Genomic DNA, 19,434 nt, shown 5'->3' on the forward strand with positions numbered 1-19,434 from the left:
CTTTCCCCCTTTATGCATTCCCTAGCTAAAAGTTGGAGGTAAAGATGTAAATGACATTTTCATTGGTTGCATCATATAAGGGGGCTGAAAGCAGAATATGCCTGAGAGAGTGGGTAGGAGACCTAAGATTTTATTTGAATGTGTAGGAGAGAAGGTGAAGTCATAGCTTTCAAACCCTCTGCTCATGCTTCCCACATGATGCAATTAGGGCTGCAGCTGGCTCACAGAGCACAGCCCAGGAGTTACTACTCCATGACTTTTGGTTTAAAATAGTTGCCTGTGTTGGTTCAAGGGAGATGGTGGGACAAAGACACTTTTAGCTACCCACAGAAGGGCTGCAGTCTGCAGCTAATTGTTGACAGTGGGGTTGTGTTTGGATGGGGTGCAGTGCATTTGGCTTGATCACTTCCAAACTGCCCATCTCCTTTCTCCATCAATAGGTTTCCAAACTGGTATTTTGCTACTTGTACTGTTCTTTGTACTGCTATTGGATTTTCCATCACTGATCAGTCTACAGAGTGTTCAGGATCAATGTTAATTTCAGTGTATGAAACCTTAAGGCAGTTATAGCCCTGATTACTATTGGCAGTTTATGGGTCTGATGCAGGAGCTGAATTATTGTGACAACTACCCTGACTTCTCTTTTCTGAGCAAAACAGAATGAAGAACTTGATCGTAATGAGCTGTCCTGGCCTTCATACCCCTCCTGTATCCAATATGGTGGCCACTGAAGAGTTAATTCTTTTTCGTTCTGTTTCCAAAGCAACTCTGCCCACCTAAAATCAGAGGCAGTATGCTTAGTTAGAAATCCTACTCACTGGTGTAAAGTCTCCCTCACAAGTTGGAGTACTAAGATATATGATTATCTTCTTGGAATTTCTCAAAGTATTGTGCTTTACAGAATAACAGTCTTTTTTCACCTTTTTTAAGATTAATAACGCCTACATTTTATCATATAGTGGTATGCAGGTCTCTCTTTACCTGCTGTTTTCTTGCTTCAGATAGCAAGAAATAAAAAAAAAAAGGTCTTATGTCTTAAGGAAATTTTTTCTGACTGTCTCTGTCTGTATTCCTCTTCCTCCCCTCTAAAAATCTTTTGAAATGGAGAGATCAGCTGTAAGGAAAATGCATAGGAAACAATCTTCAGTGCTGGGTGCTGTAGGAGCAAACTTGTTTTCATTCTTTCTACTACTGCTACGTGTATGTACACTGTTGCTGTGCATGGTTAAACAACTAGTTTATCTGAACCTGGAGCTGACCCTGCTTTGGTGATACTCAAAGCAATTCCAAACATTCATGCAGTGTTTAAAAAAATGCCTGGAGAAGATGTCACTGGATTGGAGCTTCTGGGATTTGTCAGATTCAGTATCAGGTTTATTGTCCACACATCCCTTACAAATTCATGAGGTTGTGTGCTGCAAAAAAAATGCACTTGGCTTGTAATCTTCTTCAGGTCTCTCTGGGTGAATATTGTTACAGTGGCCTGCAGAGTAAGCATCATGTTTTTGCTGAGATCCTGAGGACAACCACCAATAATGAATCATAAAGTAATAGGTGAGATGAATCAGTTGCACCCTAGTAGAGAAAGTCCAGATCCCTTGTGTTTCACCTTTAAGAGCACAATGCTAGTTGAACACAATGCAGTGATCTCTGGTGAGCCTCAAAAATAGGTCTTTGAGGCAATAATCAGGGAGGGGGATATCAAAAGTAACACAGATCCACAGGGCCTGAGCACACACTGAACTGTGCAGACCCTTTCCAGGTAAGGTATTTTCTCCTGGGACATTGGCTCCTAGGTTGTTGTTGGACCCTGCGTGTGCCTCTCAGCTCCTGTCGATTTTTGATGAGGTTGCACACTGTTGCTAGACCTGCCTGCTCATTAGTGCTTAGAGGATTAGCAGTTACTTGGAGGAGGGGAAGAGTTTCCATGCATTCGTTCCTAATTGATTTACTAGTGAGAAGGATAATTACCTCTTGGCTACCCTGCAGAACTACAGTGGGAATTACCTGTCAGATTTCTTTGAAGACCCAAAATGCCTCTCTTCAGCTGTTAAATAGGAATTATGCATTCAGCCAAATGCCAGTTATATAAACGTCATTTGCCTGAATTGTGGCATAACCCTAGGCTCAATTATGAGGCAACAGGATTTAAACACTAGCTTTTTTTTTTCCTTCTTTTAAAATGAAAGCTTTTTTTTTCTAATTTCTTTTATTTTAAAAAATTGGTGGATATACTGTTTTATTTGGCAGATTCTGCTGTATTTCTCTGCTCAGTGTAGCCAGGTCATGATGGGACTCTTAATTTCTCTATACCAACATCTCTGCTTATTGTAATATGAGGGATCAGATGAGGCCAGAGTTGAAATGCAGTGGCTGAGCAACTAAGTGAGACATGGCTACAACCCATGGTTTGGGGGCCTGTGTCATTTCCATTGTTTCAAGTGTCCCAAGAAAGCCACACCTGGTGCATGCATTACCCTCCTGAATTATGACACTCTAGCATCCTTTTCTTACAAAGTAGATTCCTTTCTGGAAGAAATGTTTGGTTTAATGTTGGAGTGATGTGGTGAAATTTTGGAACACATGCTACTAGTGGAGGTCAGACTTGATGACAAAATGGTTCTTTAGGTCTTAAAACACTTTATTCTTTTTGGGTTTTATTCTGCCCCCAATAAAGTTACTGTCTTGAGCATCTACTATTTAGAATTTATGGCAAAAGCAAGTCCCCAGTTAACTTTGGGTATCATTTGCCTTCATTTAAGCTAAAAACGTTTGTTTCTGTTTGGGTTATGTATTTAGTACATTTTATTAATTCAGTGTTATCTTAGGCTTCATTCTAAGCTGTTCCCGTGTGCGTCTCCCATCCCTAACTGGAGACCCCCAGCAGCGTGTTGAATATTACCCCCTGTATTTGGTGTCCTACTGAGTACTGAAGTGTCTTTCCTGACACAGAAAACTGGAAAATGCTGGAGCACCCTGAAAGCAGCTGGTCCCTCAGTCCTGCCCTTTGCTCCTCAGTGAAACACACCAGTCACTAGTGTTTATCAGTGGGCAAAATCAATGTGGAGAGATAATTTCTTTCTGCCTGAAGAGGAAAGAAGCAGCTGAGAGAGGAAAGATTAGGAAACAGTTGTTGTGGTTATCATGGTGATAAATCCAGGACACCCTTGGTTCTCTCTGGGCACCTCTTGACTGTGCTGGTGTTCAGAGCTTAGAGGCCAGATTTAGTCTATGGGGGTTCCTTGGTTTTATGCATTGCCTCATGTTCCTCATGCACAGAGTTAAACAAAGCACTGAGCTAAGGTGGCTTTGGCTGTGTCCGCATGTGGTGCTGGGCAGAGGCAGCGCTGGGTCCTAGAGGGTCTGCTCCCAGCTGCTGACCTAACTTGCTGAAGGCTGGTTTTGGAGCTGAAACAGGGGGTGTCCATTTCCTAGAAATCTTGAGATGGTATTTGGAAAAGGCACTATGCCATTGTGCAATTTGAGGTTTGCAGGTATAATTAAATTGATGTAACAACATGCAGATATCAAAGGAAGTTGCCAAGAATACTTCTTCACGTCTATGATTCCACTTGCCTCTTAAGTATAATTGCTAGTGATCAGGGCCACCTGAAGTGCCACCACCCTGGAGTGCCAACATAAGGAACGAGTCAAACAGGCTGCAGCCCATTGTGAATCTATACCCTTTGCCTGCATGGGGGCCAAAACACTTCCTGCCGTGAGCCAAGACTACTTCGTCTTCTCGTGGAGCAGTCATGCTGCTAATTTCCTTCTACTCAGAACAAACTCAGGGTTTCACAACACTTTGCAACTGTGTGTACAGCATCTGCTGCTGGGAGCTGAAGCTGCCAGACTTGTTTCTGCTCTCCTGCAGATGCTTGGGCTGTTTCTTCTTTCATTTGCACGATGGGGACTTGTATTTGGATCAGGGAAATCTGCACTGAGTTCCCATTTATGCTATGAAATTCGAGGTGATCATTAGACCTAGCAGTCAGACAAACCTGAAGCCCTGGGGGTTATGGCTTTCTTAAGAGTTACTGTTTGGAGCCCTGGTGAGAAGCCAAATACTTGCAGTTTTGACACTTATATCACCATGAAGATGCTCTATCAGGCAGAGTGTGTTCCAAGGCACATCTTCCTATTCAGTGCATCTGCCCACCCTGTTCTTTGTCTGAGAGACCACATGAGAAGCATCTGTTTTGCCTGTTTAACATGTAGGTTGCAACAAGGCTGATAATTCTGTGGTGAACTTCAGAAAGGAGAAACTTTCATATTTGTTTAACAGCACCCGTTTCTTCCAGATGAATGGGATTTAAGAGCAGATGGTTGAGTGCTCTGAAAAGATGAGACTTGCAAAATGCATGGCTTTGGCTTTTCTAGCCTATAGCCTTTTGTCTGTCTTTAGGGATATGATTAAAGGCTGCATGCTCTCTGCTGGGCAGAAATCTCAGTTCCCTGCTGACCTTTAATTTAATGCTGTATTTTGGGCGTTAGTTACATTTTGCTAGAAGCAGATTTTCACAGCAGTCTGGGAATTAGATTGTTTATTTCTTCCACAGCACTAAGGGAAAAAGTATCTTCTATTTTAATAAGAACATTTCTGTTGACTTTTTAAATTCCCATTTTTCTTTCTATCCCATTTGTTTTTTCTTTTTGTTGAAAACTTTCTGTTAGAAAGTTGGGTAATTTCCACACAAAAATAATTAAGCCTGTGGTTCTGACTAACTGCCTGCACTTCAAAATGACACTGTTTGGAGCTGAAGTGCTGTGTGTCCCTATTTCCTAGCATGGCTTGGTCTGCTGGGTAAGATCCTCTATCCTGAGAACATTTGCTTTCTTCTTGGTTGTCAATAATAGGATTAATTTTAGAATTGATGCCTCACAGAGGGATACAAAGTCCTTCCAAAGGGTGCAGAAAGAAGACGGGAACAGAAGTCACATATATCTGAAGTATAGCTCCTTTCAGGCACTGAAGTGCCATTTTGAAGCTCAAGGAATTATTGTTGAACCATAGACTACATGTATTAGTTTTCTCATGAAATGTTCTGTGAAGAGTAAATGCTCTTGCTGAAGGTGTTGTTTAGTTGAAAACCCAGTTTTCACTACAAAACTTTTATCTTTACCCTTGGGATTCCTGTGGATGTTGAGAGGAAGGAGCATTAAAAAGCATTTTAAAAAAAAAAAGGAGAGAGGAAAAAGGAAGAGAATCACAACTCTGACAAAATCAAACCAAAAAGCACTTGCGTGTACATAGTATTGCTCAGATGAGATGTGGATAAACGTGAGGTCCTGATTGCATTTAAGATCCAAGGTGCCAGTTCTGAAGTCTGAGAAATACCTTCCTTCATGAATTTGCTTTGCAATTCAATTGAATGCAATCATCTTTAGCTTTTCATATGCACTCGTTATTGTAGTTGATAACTTGAAGAATTAAAAGGTCTGTAGTATTTTATGTTTAGTGGCTGCACAGAAATATCACCCAGGTGCAAGGGATTGAAATGAGATTTCCCCCCATTTTTCCCTTATACCAAAACTGAAGCATTAGAAAATTTGTGTATAGATAGACCTTCTAGATAAAGGATTAGAACAGTAGTTGCAAACAATATAGAGCAGTTATGGTGCTCAGTTAAAGAGCTTTGAGAAAATGGTTTTGCAGACTAGTTCCCTAGTTGTCATTGAGTCAAAATGAAGGCACAGTCCAAATCACCAAATCTATAAAAGCACCTTTCATACCTAGTTATGCCTCTGAACTAGGCCATACAGAATGAGATGTGTTGAGAGGTGTTTAGAGAGTCAGAAGCTCTGAAAGCTAAATCTAATTAGATTTGTTTATTTCTGTGCATCTTCTTGGGGATGAAGCGTGGCAACTGTTTATGACCTGGCAGAGAGCAATGCTGTGTTGCAGTTCAGGTTAATGAAGGAAGAAGTTAATTGTGACTGTAATATTGAAATTGCAGAGGAATGCGTCTACCCGACTGGAAACTAGCTGGCACATTGGGAGTGACACCTCTTCTTACAGGAACTGGAGATCTTAACAGGGCACAAGTTGCTTTGATCTTCTTATTTCTTCTTGCTCACTTGGAGAATAACTGAGAGCAAACACAGTCCTGGCCTCATGTATATCCAAAAGGAATTACCTCAGATGTGACTGAAGCCTCAGGGCAGAACTATGGTCCAAAGTGATTTTGGTTTTGCCTTTATTTCTTAGTCTGTTTAATCCCAAAGGGAATACTACAGCATTTTATTTTCTTCTCACTCATCAAATGTGTGATAAGCTGATGAGGCAGAGGTTCCAGCACACACCTGATGCTTGCTAGTCCAGCCTGACCTCAGCTGCCATCCCTTGCCACAGCTTTGCTTAGTCATCTGCTGCTTTTTTCCTAAGAGCGCATCCCAAGCCATTGGGGAGGAGCTGAACTCTTGAATAGCCTAAAACTATTTGGCAGATGGGAGGTTTCTTTGGACCCTTTTTCTTTATTATATGGACACTGCGATAAACAGCATGTGCCGCAAATTGGCTCTTGCTTGTGTGATCTCAGAGAATGTATTTATAACACAAAGGCAGTGAGGCTGAGGTAGAGTCACAGTGCAGGGGTGATATAATTAGTATTTCTACCGTCTTTTATCCCTAATCTTTTCTTTCAGCCCTGTGAAATTCAGTTACTAAGGATCTCTTGGTTTTGAAGCTGCCATTGAAAAGGTCTAAATTACCTGAGCTGCAGATGTAGTACTGTGCACTCCAAAACCATGCTGCTCAGTCCAGAGCCCAGGTGGGCAGAACCTGCTTACTGCTGTTCAGGAAAGGCTGTAGCTGTAAAACAAAGCATCTGGATTAGCTGAGCTCAGATTTGTCTGCTCAGGTTATACCAGTGTGTTCTACAAACGTGACTGTGGTCTGGTTAGTCCAGCAGTGCATTCTGTCTCATAAATACACTTCAATGACAGTGTCACTCTCCAGAACTGTCAATTTAAATATACGAATAAGGATGGGAATAAAGAATTAATATTTTTCTTCACTTACTGATGAAGGAAAGATGGTTTCCTGAAGGTGACCCAAAACATCATGGCAAAGTCAGAGGATATGTGACATGATGTATTTTATCTAAAAGGTCCAGTCTTGTGAGCTGCTGTGCATGGGATTCTCTCTACTTGTCTGATTGATTCAACTTGAATTTGTCACTTGAAAAAAAGAGACAATTTTCATAAATATTTGCAGAATCATGACCTGAACTGTGTGAAAGAGATCCCTTGAGTTACAGATGTGTTGGAATACTTTGAGAAGAGGGCTTTAGGAATTTCTCCTGTTGAAGGGATTTTTATTGTCTCTTTTGAATTCAAAATAGTCACGTTTTCTCTGTAACTTTCTCTGACCTTTCCTGTGTAAGAAGTATAGTTTCCCAATGCTGGATGACTTAGTTTATTAATATTTTAATATGGTTCAAAATCAATGGATGGAAGATATTGAGGTGTAAATGCAAAAGATTAGTGTTATTAAAATACTTTTTTGAGTACAGGGTCTTTTTCATTATGCCCATGTAAGTTTGGTTTGGTTTTTAAATAATTATTATTACTTTATTTGGGTGAATCTTTGTAATCGAGGGGTTTCTGTGAGAGTGTGCTCTGCCCTGCTGCACCCTGTGACTGTGGGGCCTATGGGGCATGTCAGATGCTCCACTGAGACCTAACCTGACCTGTAAGCTCCTGTACTTAAAGAACAAACTGCTATCTGTTTGTTTCCAGATTTTAATTTTACTACTTCTGACTTGACATAAATCATGGAGATAAATGGAAGTCATATAGTATGTGTTATCTGGGATGTGAGCATTTGTCAGCACAGACAGCACAAAATTGGGACCAAAGCTAGTGAGAGATTCCCAGTGGAAGTTTTCCCCTTTCTTAAACAGGGACAATCTCATCATTGTACTCCTGGAAAGGCTATCCCTCACTGTATATGAACATGAAACCTGAAGATTCTTGGGGCTTTTTCAGTTAATTCTCTGAAAAAAGCAGATGCATTAAAAAAAACAAACAAAAAAAAGCCAAAACCTAGTAAACCTCATCTGCTGCTCATCACCTTCTTCTGAAAATAAACACAATTGAGATAATAAAAAAAGAAATTGTTCACCTATGGCATTATTTAGTGGGGTGGATGGGAGAGGGTTAGATGAGAGGTGGTTGTCTGTTTCTGGTTCTACTTGTCTTAAAGTTACTACTTGGAAAGCTGGAGTTCAAGTGTTCATGATGAAAAAACTTCATATATTATGAAATTCTAAATTTAGGGTTACCTCTCTGTGCCTTTATGCATCTGCTTTTCATATCTTTGTACTTAGGCCTTCCAAGAATTTTCACTTGAACTTTTCATCGGTTTCTAAACTTCTCATACAGGTGTGGTTAATGCTGAGTAAGTATTGAACAGGAATGGAAATCTATTGCAGGACTTACTTAATAAAGATAGGGAATAAAATGAGGGCTATCTAAGTTTGATTTATGAAAAATGTTTTGTTAAATGTAATTTTAGTCTTCACAGATATTTCAAGTCTGGTTGATAAAAGTAATAATGTAGATACAAGATGTATGAGTAAATGAAAGGGAAAAGCAATTAGACATGTCATTAGCCACCAAGGACTGGAACTGTGATCTTGAAATCCCTGCTTAGATGCTGCTTTGGGCTTTGGAAAGAAAGATGGTCACTTTAATGAAGTCAGGCAAAGATTTCAAGGGAAGACAAATCAGAATTCAGACCCTTTGGACTTATTTATCCTGCACACTTACCTGACATTGCTTTGTGTGCAAGAACTGTGTGTGTGAGCATTACTTGTTCGGCAATGTTTGTGATGGTAAAGTTAAGTATCTGTCTTTTTAAACATACAATTCCAGCCCCAAAATTCTAAAAAAACCCTGAGATTGATTGAATACTGTATCATTGCACTTTGTTGTCTGCTGGAGGGGCTGGAGAGTCAGATTGCAAAGGGGAAAGATGGGAGAAATACAAGCAAGTAGGACAGCTTTGCTTTTAGAGCATTTGCAAATAATGTTCAGAGCAAGAAGGTAAGGCTCAGCTTGGCAGGCTAGTATTGCTCATCTATGCCAGGGCTGCCATCTCTGCCTTCTTTGAAGTCAGTCCTCCCTCCTGTTGCTTCTTCTGCCTGCTTCACCTTGTATTACTAGAGTTAGAACCCTACAGAGCCTTAGGAATGGTATGAGGTTGTAAAGAGAAGAGATGAGCTAAAACTAGAAAGGTCACATCCACATTTAGGTGTGGACTTGGCAGTTGGCTGTCAGTATTTAATAGAGAGGTAGTTTGCTCTAATTTAGCCAGCAAGTGTTAAAGGACAGATCAGAAGTTAAAATATTCCCGAAAAGAAAGCTGCAAGTTCGTCACTAAGCATGACCATTGCTTCTGTGAAGTGGGCAGCGTGGACCTGTGGAAGGTTTTGGATTGACTTGCCTTGGTTACAGGGACAAAGTGGGACTGTCAGGACACATCACCATGTAAAGGGCTGCCTGTACTTAACACCCAGCCTCTCAGCAGGTTAGACACAGCTGCAGGTCTTGGTGTAGGGCAGGTTTATGAGACTTCCTTCCTTTCTCCACCCTCCTTACCTCTCTGTGGAACATGGCCATCTCCTTTACTGCTGCAGATCCAATAATATATTAATTTATGAAGTATGAAAATGAGGTAGTTTTGAATTAACGAGGAGGTGAATGGTGCTTCACAGACAGCAGGATAATCAATCAATAATAATGAGACAGCATGTCTTGTTATTAAAAAGGAGGGAAAATAATAGAATGGGTGGAGAACAGTTCTTTGGAAAAGGGGCAGATGGGTCCTTTTGAAGACTCCATAATGCTCTGACCTTGATCTTTGCTGATAAGAGCTTATTTACCAGGACACAGTTAATTCTTCTTTGAGGAGAATCCTCTTCACAACCCCTTGCCAGCCCTCAAACCCAGTAATCTGTAGCAAAATGTCTTTTTATTTCATACTTTTCCAAAATGAAAACTAGAGAAATTCAGTGCTACTCCTTGAGTGAATCTCATTTTTAATAAAATAGATTAGCAGAATCTGCAAGGTACATGTTGGCCACAATCTCAGTGACTGCCATATATGCACATCTGCCTCTTATAGTAGAAATGTAGTAACTCTAATTTCAGGTCTACTGTGATCAATTCTTCCAGAATGCTTTATCCCAAGCAGCACTTTGGATCCTAGAAGCCCTTGCATGGCTGTGTTAGAAGCAGTTTTTCTTCAGCATGGAGCTTGACTGGAATAGATCTTAGGGAAATACTATCAGGTCTCAGAGAGCTGGAGGCTTATTTTTGCACTAGCCAGAGTTCATTACCCTTGAGCCTATTTTTCCTAAAATACCTTTTTTCATTATATACAGACATGCTGCTGGACTCTGGTGGTGATGATAGGCATTTTCTAAGTGGTGCACAGGTGGAGTTAGAGGAAACTCAGGCTGTAGTTTTCTTATAAATCTGGGGAATTCACACTTAGCCCAGTTCTAAGGATAGATTGGTGCTGCAGTTTGCATTGGGTCCCACAATATTTTAATTCTCTGTTGCAACACATCAGGTTGTCCTTTTTCTGACCAAAAAGCTTATCTCACATATCTTGCCTGCCTTGGAGCGATTCCATGGCAGGCCAACCTGATCCTTAAAAATGGCTGCAAGAAAGAACAAACACTACGAAGCAACTGTGCTCGGCGATGTGAGCGGAAGCAGATGGTGTTCAGGACCTGGCAATTGGTGGAAAGATGGAGTCAGCCTGGCCATTTTCTGACTTTTGCTACTTGATTCTTAAACCAAAGTGTCAGGGTTGTGCTGCAGATAAAACTTGTGTTCCCTTTTCCCATTCCCTTTCCTCTAACACTAGTTCTTTGGGACTCTGGAGTGACCAGGACTCATGTATGTGCATGGAAGGATACAGAAAGGAGAATTTGTGATTTACCCAAGGCAGGAAGCTCTCAGTGAGCTATCCTGTTAGAGCAGGACATGGTGGCTCTGGTTCACAGTCACTGGGGCAATCACCATCTCAGTGTATAATTGTAGACAAGACTTCTACTAAAAACCTGCAAGGACTGTGTCATTGGGAGGTAAATTTGCAAATGTAATGGAAAATGGCAAAGCCAGTGATCTGGTAGTTGTCATTCTTGTTCCTGGGTTCTGGACCTTCCCATACATTAGCATTTTTGGCACCCACATTGGTGTGCGGAGCTTGCAACCACAGTGTATAGCTTAGAGGCGAGTACTACTGTGCAGAGCACTGCAATTCCATCATGTTTTGCAAATTTAACTTTTAATTTTGGGCATCCTCAGCCTTCCATCCAGAAACTGGATAGACCTCCTACCTTCTTGGTCCCCCCTCCAGTGGGGGCAAGGGAGGATGTTAGGAAGATAAGTACATTAGAGACAGTGAGAGGAGATATGGGCACTAGGTGCCAGGCAAGTAAATTGAGATAGATCATTAGCATCTGGATGTGAACATTGATAAAGCTTACTGTTGTCTGTGTTCTCTCTGCAGTCTGACTAAAAAGCAGAAAAATAAAGTGTGTAACCAGAGGAGAAGCAATGATGCGTTTTAAATTTTCTTCAGGTTTAATGGCCTCAATAGAGATACACAATACAATTTTTATTTTTCTAAAGAGTCATGAAATGTCTACTGTCATTTACTGTCCACAAATGAAGTATACTACTGTAGACTGCCTGCAAATGTTTATCCCCATGAGTTACTATCAATGGACATCTTTGTGTTTTCTGTAATGGGGCAACTACTGTGAGTAAACTTATTCTCACATGTAAAGTGTTCTCCCAAGCGAGACCTATAATAAGAGGAGTGTTTTTATATAAATGGTGTTCTCAGTTGCAGCAGCATGGCACACACCACCTCTCCTTACTGATAACATTATTTTCTGTAACTTTTTCTGCTTACCTGATAAGTTAACATAATGGTGAAAATTGCTTTGTAGTCCCATGGAGGGTGGCACAACCATGCGTTTACTCAAATGACTTAATTATAGCAGTGAATGCCGCTTTTCTCTTTCTGTGCTCACAGTTTGGGATCAGAACTCCTGTGCCACTAGAACAAACTAGTGACCAGAACACAATATGCCAGATGTTGCAATAGTTATGGGTTTTCTATGTAGAATTGAGAAGAGTAGAAAGACATCATGCAGAACTATGGCCATGCAGAAATACCAGACTCCAGAGCAAAGCACAATATCCATCAGAAGCTTTACGTTTCTCCTCTGCTGATTTGCTGTCTGTTTTTCCTATGGAAGTACTGGTTGTTGCCTAAGGTCACCAGCTGGGGTTCCTTCTACTTCTTGTCCAGGGCCAGCCAAAGAACTGCTGGTCAAACTGGATGTATGCAAAACCAGCCAAAAGTAGTGATGCTTGTAACCTGTTTAGCAGTTCATAGAGGGGAACTATGCATGGACATGCTGTGATATGGAAAAGCCTTTGGTAAAATGGCCTCAGAAAGGTGGGATTACTGTGGCAGAGGACTTTACTCTGATGATCTGTGGGGAGCTGGAGAAATTGCAGCTGTAACTAGAATATAATGGGATTGAGTAACCTTGGGTAAACTCTGCCTTGCTGTGGCAATGAAAAGGTTTTACAAACAAGCATGTGGCTGTTGCCAATCAGTCAGTCTTTGCCAGGTCAAACACATGCTTTTTGGATGGCTTCCATCTCCCCTGGCACCTGAAATTTAACAAGCAAACGCTTGCTGTGCCTTGTAATTAAAAGTGAAAAGTACATGTGTCCAGTGCCAAAAAGACAAGGGAAAGCAGGGAGACATGTTGTTCTGACCTGCTTAGCAATAAAACAAAGATGAGATGTTCTGCTCTGTTGGGTCTAGTAGGATGGCTTATTCCATTCCCGTGCCTGCAGATTGGATCTAGCCTGGGATTTGGCTTGTGAGCAGGTTAGGATGGCAGCCTTCGAGTATTTGAGCTCTTTTCCCAGCTCTGATTTTGCCTAAGCTTTACAGCCATGGTATGTTTTCATTTCCCACTTGCCAAGGAGGAATTTGGAGTCATTTTCCTTCAGAGACTCTTGCTTTGTGTCCAATTTAGCCTTGATTTGCTCCTGATCCTCAGGGCAGGCTGCAAGGTGCATCTGTGGTCCTGTCCAGCTGCTGGAGGTGGTAATTAAATGAACTGTGCTCTCTGTTGGGTATGGGGTGTGTGAGCTTGGAATTCAGCAGTGTGTTCTTTTGATATGGCAATTTATGGCAGGTGTTATGGCTGTTTTAATTTTGTCAAATCTAAACAAGTAATAGTAATTAGGATATAGTTGGATATGAGACACAACAGAGGTCAGAGAGATTAACCAGTGTAAATAACCACAGTGTAACCAGTTGATTCAGTGTAAATAAGGATGGTAGGATGATGTGCATCTCCTTAGAGAAGGCAAGGTGGTGCTGGTCCTCATTTGACATGCTTTTACTAATCTCTTCTCAGAGTTAATAATGTAAGATACCTCTCTTATGGATTTTCAGACAGGAGGACAATAGATAAGGGTTATTTTGACACCAAACTGCTCTATGTCAGAGGCTCTCCAAAGTCATTCTGGCATCTCTATCCTTTTTAATCTTTACAAGAAGCAAATTAAGGAATTACTGAGATGCTATAATCTTAAGTGTGTACTCTTCCCTGACTGAGCCAACTATATGTAGTACATGCTGGGACTGTATCTTCCAACTGCATGTTTAGTGTCTGAGTGTGATACTAGTGTCTCATGCACTTAGATTATTCAGCCTTACAGGCCAGGCTTATGCTCTCTTGAACTATTGTTTCCAAGTTCTGTTGAGACAAGACACATACTGGGTTGGTTGTAGCTAAACCACTTTGTCTTATTTCTGACAGTACTAGGATTCTGCAGAGGTGCTTTTTGAGTCAATAGTGAACCTGGGTTGGTTGATGGAGGTGGGAACCTGCTGTTTGGACAGCAAAGTTTTGCTTGCATCTTTTCTGACTGACAAAATAGTCTTGATATCTACACAGAATTTTGCTGTGGTACAACTTTGATATCTTACAATGAAACTTGCTCTCAACTTTGAAGATGGGCTGTCTAAATCATAGAATGGTTTGGGTTGAAAGGAACCTTAAAGATCATATAGATCTAAACCCCCCTGCATTGGCAGGGACACCTCCCACTGGATCAGATTGCTCAGAACCCCATCCAATCTGCCCTTCCAGGGAGGGGGCATCCACAACTTCACTGAGCAACCTGTTCCAGTGTCTCACCACCCTCACACTAAAGAATTTCTTCCTAATGTCTTCCCTCTTCCAGTTTAATCCGTTACCCCTCTTCATCTCCCTACAAACCCTTGAATATATATAATAAGAGGATAGCAGAATACTTACATGCTGCATTTCAGAAGAGGATTTAATATTCATAAAAATGAACAGGCACTCCTGTGATGTCCTCTTGTGTTTCAGTATCACCAGAAGACCCTGCTGTTTAGGTTAAATAAAGTAAAATGTCTTTGTTTTATAGTTTATTACTTTCTACCTTGTAAAAGTCCTCTTCTTTCACATTCCCTCTACAAAAGAGAATATTCTACAAAAACATGGGACAAAGTTTTGCTTGCATCTTTTCTGACTGACAAAATAGTCTTGATATCTACACAGAATTTTGCTGTGGTACAACTTTGATATCTTACAATGAAACTTGCTCTCAACTTTGAAGATGGGCTGTCTAAATCATAGAATGGTTTGGGTTGAAAGGAACCTTAAAGATCATATAGATCTAAACCCCCCTGCATTGGCAGGGACACCTCCCACTGGATCAGATTGCTCAGAACCCCATCCAATCTGCCCTTCCAGGGAGGGGGCATCCACAACTTCACTGAGCAACTTGTTCCAGTGTCTCACCACCCTCACACTAAAGAATTTCTTCCTAATGTCTTCCCTCTTCCAGTTTAATCCGTTACCCCTCTTCATCTCCCTACAAACCCTTGAATATATATAATAAGAGGATAGCAGAATACTTACATGCTGCATTTCAGAAGAGGATTTAATATTCATAAAAATGAACAGGCACTCCTGTGATGTCCTCTTGTGTTTCAGTATCACCAGAAGACCCTGCTGTTTAGGTTAAATAAAGTAAAATGTCTTTGTTTTATAGTTTATTACTTTCTACCTTGTAAAAGTCCTCTTCTTTCACATTCCCTCTACAAAAGAGAATATTCTACAAAAACATGGGACCTGCATGTAACCTGGACAGTATGACGTGCTCTGATCATGCTTTCTTAGTGCTAGAAAACTGAAGAACCCACAAATGGGGTCCTCCCTGATGTTAGTGTCTGTGCTGTCTTCTCAAGCCGATTTACTGGAGTAGAGAGATGCAGTCTCTGGTCTATGGAGAAGGTCCTTCACAGGAGTTGGATGCTTACAGAAATATCTGTTGACATCTGGAAAGTTCAGTGACGAGCAATGGTTTGTAATTACAGAGAAGTTCTGATGAGAAGGAAGTTCTCAAGAGAGGTTAGCATGAAGTGCCTGAAAGGTCTTGAGAGAGCTATTTGGTTCTTTGGTCACGGTACATGTAACACAGACCCAATGCAAAAGTCTCAGGAAACTCTATTTCATTGCTCAGTTTCTATGGGTGCCTGACTCATTTTTCATTATCCAATAATAAATACAGTAGTGAAAGTCACCTTTAACACTTAAAGATTGCTTGGATTTTATAGGATTGTATTGAAGTGAGTGCCAAGGTATAAAAGCCTTATGGTTGAAGTACTTTTATAACACATGCTTCATAAACCCTGTAAAGTGAGTGCAGTGCACTTCATACTTTAAGATTACAGCATTATGGTTCTGAGAGATGGTGATCTGGTGCTATATTAATTAATAAATCTGTTATTAATGTTAAATTTTGGGTAATAAGAAGTGAAGTTATAAGAAGTTGAAATGGGGTAGGTCCAGACAATTTATCTGTCATGAAAGCTCAGTACACCTTTACTGCTTGACTGATGCCCATAGGTTATCCTTAACATTAAGGAAGTTTTTCAACCATATGAAGCAAGAAGGAGCCCCAGATATGGGCTACTCTGTAACACAATGGATTGCAATGAGCATTTTCCTTCAGGGTTGCAAATTTAATAATTATGTGGAAGTTCCTGGCCTCTCATGGCTGTTTTGTTTGGCTTTCCCGAGAGTGGATGTCCTTCTTAACTCACAGCTGCTGGTCACTAAGTAATAGGGTAGATTGATTTACTTTTATGTAAATAAATAGGATTTCTCTCTAGAATAGATTTTTTGTCACTGCTATCTGTTGTATTTTTTGGTCTGACTAGCATGCTGGTATTGGTGACTGGAAAGTAGAGGTTGGCTTCCTCTACTCCTGGTTATTGCGGGAGTCAGTATATCTACATATATGTCTATTAAGAGACCTAGGGCTATTTAGTCTTGAGGAGACTAAGAGGGTACCTTATTAGTGTCTATAAATATCTGAAGGGTGGATGTCAAGAATGGACAAGTCTTTTTTCAGTAGTGCTCTGTGATAGGACAAGGGGAAATGGCACCAAGTTACAACACAGGAAGTTCTACCTCGACATGAGGAAAAACTTCTTTACTGTGAGGGTGATGGGACACCGGAACAGGCTGCACAGAGAGGTTATGGTGACTCCTTCTCTGGAGAATTTCAAGACCTGTCTGCTTGTGTTCCTGTGTGATTTGTCCTAGATGTTCCAGCTACAGCAGGGGGGTTGTACTCAATCTTCAGAGGTCCCTTCCAACCCCTATGATTCCATGATAGAGGACAGTGAGCAGGTATTAGCCATTTCTGAACATCTTCTCTAAAAGTTTGTGTAAAGTTAAGATGTACTTTCTAAACTACTGCAAATCATGGAAAGATATTTTTAACTTGATGCTGTTTTATATACATGTTACTTGTACTGGTAAGTAGACAGTTACTTGTGACGCCAGTACACTTTTGTCTCAGAGGGATTTGGGCTGATTTAATTAAACTGAAGTTTTTTAATTGAACTGGCACATGGTGAGGAAAGGAGAAAAAGGGGTGAGATTTTCTTTGCAATGAAATGCATCTGTCGTCCATCGGATTAGCATAGAAGGGCTTCAGATACACTGTGTAGCTGTGTTCTAAGAGGTTAAACCTCTTATACACCTCCGAGGGCATCCTTTAGCCTTCAGGGAAGCCAGCTGCAAAAATGATGCAGGAGAACCTGAAGTGCTTCTGAGTTGAGTGTCTAGTGGAAAGAGGCCAAAAAAAGCCTTTTCACATGTAAACTGAGCATATTTGATATGGAAATCACTATGAAGCTCTAAACATGAAACCTTAAGTTGCTGTTTTTGCAGCAGTGTTTGTGGCAGAACTACATTTTCAATTGCAGAAGAGAACAATGCAGTGCTACAGAGCAAATTGCAGATACTTTGCTAAGAGCTGAGTTTCTTTTGTAGCTATGGAGCTTGGGTGGCTTGTAGGTGGATTCTTTTTAAACCACTTTGTTTATTTCTTTTTAGAATAGCACTTTATATAGGTGGATGAGAATGTGACTGGGACCTCTGAAAAGGATCGCTTGTGAAAAGCACATTAAAATGAAAAGGAAAATCAGAAGGCAGTACACAATGGTTTAATGCTATCTACTTATTTCTGGGAACAAAAGACATTTATTTTGAACCTGTCTTCTTTATTAATTTACTGGGATGCTACCTGCTTATGTAGCTCAGTGGTACTACTGCTACATATATTGTACCTATAAAATTTCTCTGTGCTGATTTAAAGCAGTGCACTCTGGTGAATTACAGTAAAAATTTATGTTGGTTGAGAAAAACAAAATAATTCAATGGAAACTAATATTAATAAAAATGTCTTTTATGTGGCAGGTTGTTAATTTTTTTTTTTGTCCAGAGGTAGTTTAGTAAAAGATTCAGAATCTCTCTTGTGTTGGGCTAACACAGAACCAGGAAGCAAGAGTGGTAATAAAGCTTTTGGATCTGATGCTATGGATACAGGTAGTATGATGGGGGTGGGGTTTGTTCTTGTGCTTTGAGTGCAGCAGGAGAAGGATAGCAGTGATGTGCCAAGCAGGGCTACTGACACAAGGGCAGAGCCAGAGGGTGCTGAGAGAACTGACTGCTGAGCTACAGGGCTTTGGCATGACTGCAGTAGGCAGACTCAGGCAGATATGAGCTCAGGCTACATGTAGCTCCAAGCCAGCAGAGCCTGGGCAGTTTGTAGTGTTGTGCTCATGAGAAACGTACTAGCTCATTACTTGTGTGATTCAGTATTCCAGATTTCAGTTGCCTTTGTACATGACTGGCTTGGAGCAGAGGAAGAGGAGTGTGTCTCCACCCTGACTCACCCACCTGCATGTAGCCTGTGTGAAACCAAAACTGAGGAAAGTGTTTGCATTTACCCAATGACACACCTGGAATTTTAATCAGGGTAGCAGGAACTCAAATTCTTAGTTAGAAATCCTGCCTTAGCTTTTATTGTATTAGCCCCAACAGAGAGCATGCCTCTTTTAGTGGGTGAGATGGTGTCACATTCCTTCTTCCCCACCTCTGAATTTGTTCAGTTTCTTTAAGAGGCCTACACACTATCCAACAGATACAAGTGACTCTTAATTACTTCCATGGTTTGTGTATCAAATACATCATGGCAGGTACAGGTATGACACCTCCCCTCCTTGTTCTATCTGCCTGCAACCTATGCAGCATATTTCCTGGCATAAATCCCCTTGAAATATTCAGGGCTGAATGTATTTCCTGGCCATGTATTGAACATCTCATTCCACACATTGTAGTTTAAGTTGTTCTTGCAAGGTGGCCTCTCTGAATCATCTCCCTTCTATGTGCTTCCCCCATTGGTGTTCAGTGTTCTGCTGGAGTTCATTCAGAGCAGCTCTACATGAGTCATCACTGCCCCCAAAGCTCCTGCTTTAAAGGAGATACACCATATGCCAGACAGGCTTATTCCTCTGCATTCCTAAAGAGCTACCTAAAGTTCAGTCCAATTGTCAGCCTGATTTGATTTGTCTGGTGCTTGCCATCCATTGTCCACTGAATTTTGGAGGTCAGGCTATAGCCTCTAGAAAAAAAGCTATGTAGCATAATCCACCTCATCTCAAGGGTGTTTTCAAGGACTTACCATTAGTAGTAATCAATCCTGCCTTCCCTTCCACTCTCCACTTAAAGTAGAGAAGGCAGCAATGGAAAATAATGTTTTATATATATGTGTGTGTATATATATTCTAGAATATAGTAAGGCGAAATGCAATTTCCTTTTTAATAAAGGCTGCCATTTAATATTTTAGAAAATGATTAGATCTTAAAAACCTATACGTTACATTTGACAACTCTCTGGTGCTCCCTTGGTTTTCCTTATGGCAATTATAAATGGCAACGCAGGGTGCTGGCAGAAATGCTTATTCTGACTGGAGTTTGTTTATTGGTTCCT

At 40.8% G+C, this 19,434-nt stretch overlaps 1 protein-coding gene across 1 annotated transcript in view; it reads left to right on the forward strand.

Moving 5' to 3' along the window:
* The window catches only part of SORCS3 (sortilin-related VPS10 domain containing receptor 3), a 275,728-nt gene that overhangs the window by 129,245 nt on the left and 127,049 nt on the right, over window positions 1–19,434 (forward strand). The gene's annotated exons all lie outside the window — the stretch shown is intronic.

This window comes from Chaetura pelagica, unplaced genomic scaffold (assembly GCF_000747805.2).
Source record: "Chaetura pelagica isolate M959 unplaced genomic scaffold, ChaPel_1.0 scaffold531, whole genome shotgun sequence".
Taxonomy (NCBI): Eukaryota; Metazoa; Chordata; class Aves; order Apodiformes; family Apodidae; genus Chaetura; species Chaetura pelagica.